This window comes from Clarias gariepinus, chromosome 2 (assembly GCF_024256425.1).
Source record: "Clarias gariepinus isolate MV-2021 ecotype Netherlands chromosome 2, CGAR_prim_01v2, whole genome shotgun sequence".
NCBI lineage: Eukaryota > Metazoa > Chordata > Actinopteri > Siluriformes > Clariidae > Clarias > Clarias gariepinus.
Genome location: NC_071101.1, coordinates 23,515,910 through 23,521,083, shown reverse-complemented (window position 1 = coordinate 23,521,083; position 5,174 = coordinate 23,515,910).

Sequence of the window (5,174 nt, the reverse complement as noted above, 5' to 3'; positions counted from 1 at the left end):
AACTAGAAGCGGAAACTCATTTGAAGGACGGCCTATTTGACTAATTAAAATGATTTATTTTTAATTTATTAATATTAAAAAAAACTATATGAGGAATAAAACTGAAAAGCTTACAGGATCAGGTGGTCTCCCATGCAAGCACTACCCAGGGTCAATCCTGCTTAGCTTTCTAAATCAGGCTTGATCTGGCACTCTCATACCAGTACAACTAGAAGCGGAAACTCATTTGAAGGAAGGCCTATTTGACTAATTAAAATGATTTATTTTTAATTTATTTTCTTTATTTAAAAAAAAAAAAAAAGAAAAAAAAACTATATGAGGAATAAAACTGAAAAGCTTACAGGATCAGGTGGTCTCCCATCCAAGCACTACCCAGGGTCAAGCCTGCTTAGCTTTCTAAATCAGGCTTGATCTGGCACTCTCATACCAGTACAACTAGAAGTGGAAACTGGGTTGAAGGAAGGCCTATTTGACCAATTAAAATGATTTATTTTTAATTTATTTTCTTTAAAAAAAAAACTATATGAGGAATAAAACTGAAAAGCTTACAGGATCAGGTGGTCTCCCATCCAAGCACTACCAAGGGTCAAGCCAGCTTAGCTTTCTAAATCAGGCTTGATCTGGCACTCTCATACCAGTACAACTAGAAGTTGGAACTCGTTTAAAGGAAGGCCTATTTGACCAATTAAAATGATTTATTTTTAATTTATTTTCTTAAAAAAAAAAACTATATGAGGAATAAAACTGAAAAGCTTACAGGATCAGGTGGTCTCCCATCCAAGCACTAACCAGGGTCAATCCTGCTTAGCTTTCTAAATCAGGCTTGATCTGGCACTCTCATACCAGTACAACTGAAGTGGAAACTGGGTTAAAGGAAGGCCTATTTGACCAATTAAAATGATTTATTTTTAATTTATTATAAAAAAGAAAAACTATATGAGGAATAAAACTGAAAAGCTTACAGGATCAGGTGGTCTCCCATCCAAGCACTACCCAGGGTCAAGCCTGCTTACCTTTCTAAATCAGGCTTGATCTGGCACTCTCATACCAGTACAACTAGAAGTGGAAACTGGGTTGAAGGTAGGCCTATTTGACCAATTAAAATGATTTATTTTTAATTTATTAAAAATAAAAAAACTATATGAGGAATAAAACTGAAAAGCTTACAGGATCAGGTGGTCTCCCATTCAAGCACTACCCAGGGTCAAGCCTGCTTAACTTTCTAAATCAGGCTTGATCTGGCACTCTCATACCAGTACAACTAGAAGTGGAAACTGGGCTGAAGGAAGGCCTATTTGACCAATTAAAATGATTTATTTTTAATTTATTTATTTATTTAAAAAAAAAAAAAAAAAAAAAAAACTATATGAGGAATAAAACTGAAAAGCTCACAGGATCAGGTGGTCTCCCATCCAAGCACTACCCAGGGTCAAGCCTGCTTAGCTTTCTAAATCAGGCTTGATCTGGCACTCTCATACCAGTACAACTGAAGTGGAAACTGGGTTAAAGGAAGGCCTATTTGACCAATTAAAATGATTTATTTTTAGTTTATTATGAAAAAAAAAAAAACTATATGAGGAATAAAACTGAAAAGCTTACAGGATCAGGTGGTCTCCCATCCAAGCACTACCCAGGGTCAAGCCTGCTTAGCTTTCTAAATCAGGCTTGATCTGGCACTCTCATACCAGTACAACTAGAAGTGGAAACTGGGTTGAAGGTAGGCCTATTTGACCAATTAAAATGATTTATTTTTAATTTATTAAAAATAAAAAAACTATATGAGGAATAAAACTGAAAAGCTTACAGGATCAGGTGGTCTCCCATCCAAGCACTACCCAGGGTCAAGCCTGCTTAGCTTTCTAAATCAGGCTTGATCTGGGACTCTCATACCAGTACAACTAGAAGTAGAAACTGGGTTAAAGGAAGGCCTATTTGACCAATTAAAATGATTTTATTTTAATTTATTAAAAAAAAAAAAAAACTATATGAGGAATAAAACTGAAAAGCTTACAGGATCAGGTGGTCTCCCATCCAAGCACTACCCCGGGTCAAGCCTGCTTAGCTTTCTAAATCAGGCTTGATCTGGCACTCTCATACCAGTACAACTAGAAGTGGAAACTGGGTTGAAGGAAGGCCTATTTGACCAATTAAAATGATTTATTTTTAATATATTTCCTTAAAAAAAAAACTATATGAGGAATAAAACTGAAAAGCTTACAGGATCAGGTGGTCTCCCATCCAAGCACTACCAAGGGTCAAGCCTGCTTAGCTTTCTAAATCAGGCTTGATCTGGCACTCTCATACCAGTACAACTAGAAGTGGAAACTGGGTTGAAGGAAGGCCTATTTGACCAATTAAAATGATTTTATTTTAATTTATTAATAATAAAAAAACTATATGAGGAATAAAACTGAAAAGCTTACAGGATCAGGTGGTCTCCCATCCAAGCACTACCCAGGGTCAAGCCTGCTTAGCTTTCTAAATCAGGCTTGATCTGGGACTCTCATACCAGTACAACTAGAAGTAGAAACTGGGTTGAAGGAAGGCCTATTTGACCAATTAAAATGATTTTATTTTAATTTATTAAAAAAAAAAAACTATATGAGGAATAAAACTGAAAAGCTTACAGGATCAGGTGGTCTCCCATCCAAGCACTACCCAGGGTCAATCCTGCTTAGCTTTCTAAAACAGGCTTGATCTGGCACTCTCATACCAGTACAACTAGAAGTGGAAACTGGGTTGAAGGAAGGCCTATTTGACCAATTAAAATGATTTATTTTTAATTTATTTTCTTTACCAAAAAAAACTATATGAGGAATAAAACTGAAAAGCTTACAGGATCAGGTGGTCTCCCATCCAAGCACTACCAAGGGTCAAGCCTGCTTAGCTTTCTAAATCAGGCTTGATCTGGCACTCTCATACCAGTACAACTAGAAGTGGGAACTCGTTTGAAGGAAGGCCTATTTGACCAATTAAAATGATTTATTTTTAATTTATTTTCTTTAAAAAAAAACTATATGAGGAATAAAACTGAAAAGCTTACAGGATCAGGTGGTCTCCCATCCAAGCACTACCCAGGGTCAAGCCTGCTTAGCTTTCTAAATCAGGCTTGATCTGGGACTCTCATAGCAGTACAACTACAAGTGGGAACTTGTTTGAAGGAAGGCCTATTTGACCAATTAAAATGATTTATTTTTAATTTATTTTCTTTAAAAAAAAACTATATGAGGAATAAAACTGAAAAGCTTACAGGATCAGGTGGTCTCCCATCCAAGCACTACCCAGGGTCAAGCCTGCTTAGCTTTCTAAATCAGGCTTGATCTGGCACCCTCATACCAGTACAACTACAAGTGGGAACTTGTTTGAAGGAAGGCCTATTTGACCAATTAAAATGATTTATTTTTAATTTATTTTCTTTAAAAAAAAAACTATATGAGGAATAAAAGTGAAAAGCTTACAGGATCAGGTGGTCTCCCATCCAAGCACTACCCAGGGTCAATCCTGCTTAGCTTTCTAAATCAGGCTTGATCTGGCACTCTCATACCAGTACAACTAGAAGTGGAAACTGGGTTAAAGGAAGGCCTATTTGACCAATTAAAATGATTTATTTTTAATTTATTATGAAAAAAAAAACTATATGAGGAATAAAACTGAAAAGCTTACCGGATCAGGTGGTCTCCCATCCAAGCACTACCCAGGGTCAAGCCTGCTTAGCTTTCTAAATCAGGCTTGATCTGGCACTCTCATACCAGTACAACTAGAAGTGGAAACTGGGTTGAAGGAAGGCCTATTTGACCAATTAAAATGATTTTTTTTTTAATTTATTTTCTTTAAAAAAAAAAAAAAAAAAAGAAAAAACTATATGAGGAATAACACTGAAAAGCTTACAGGATCAGGTGGTCTCCCATCCAAGCACTGCTCAGGGTCAAGCCTGCTTAGCTTTCTAAATCAGGCTTGATCTGGCACTCTCATACCAGTACAACTAGAAGTGGAAACTGGGTTGAAGGAAGGCCTATTTGACCAATTAAAATGATTTAATTTTAATTTATTACAAATAAAAAAACTATATGAGGAATAAAACTGAAAAGCTTACAGGATCAGGTGGTCTCCCACTCAAGCACTACCCAGGGTCAAGCCCTCTTAGGTTTCTAAATCAGGCTTAATCTGGCACTCTCATACCAGTACAACTAGAAGTGGAAACTGGGTTGAATGAAGTCCTATTTGACCAATTAAAATGATTTATTTTTAATTTATTTTCTTTAAAAAAAAAAAAAAAAAAAAAACTATATGAGGAATAAAACTGAAAAGCTTACAGGATCAGGTGGTCTCCCATCCAAGCACTGCCCAGGGTCAAGCCTGCTTAGCTTTCTAAATCAGGGTTGATCTGGCACTCTCATACCAGTACAACTAGAAGTGGGAACTCATTTGAAAGGAGGCCTATTTGACCAATTAAAATGATTTATTTTTAATTTATTTTCTTTAAACAAAAAAAAAAAAACTATATGATGAATAAAACTGAAAAGCTTACAGGATCAGGTGGTCTCCCATCCAAGCACTACCCAGGGTCAAGCCTGCTTACCTTTTTAAATCAGGCTTGATCTGGCACTCTCATACCAGTACAACTAGAAGTGGGAACTGGGTTGAAGGAAGGCCTATTTGACCAATTAAAATGATTTATTTTTAATTTATTTAAAAAAAAAAACTATATGAGGAATAAAACTGAAAAGATTACAGGATCAGGTGGTCTCCCATCCAAGCACTAACCAGGGTCAATCCTGCTTAGCTTTCTAAATCAGGCTTGATCTGGCACTCTCATACCAGTACAACTAGAAGTGGAAACAGGGTTAAAGGAAGGCCTATTTGACCAATTAAAATGATTTATTTTTAATTTATTATAAAAAAAAAAAACTATATGAGGAATAAAAGTGAAAAGCTTACAGGATCAGGTGGTCTCCCATCCAAGCACTGCCCTGGGTCTAGCCTGCTTAGCTTTCTAAATCAGGCTTGATCTGGCACTCTCATACCAGTACAACTAGAAGTGGAAACTGGGTTGAAGGAAGGCCTATTTGACCAATTAAAATTATTTTTTTTTTATTTATTTTCTTTAAAAAAAAAAAAAAAAAGAAAAAACTATATCAGGAATAACACTGAAAAGCTTACAGGATCAGGTGGTC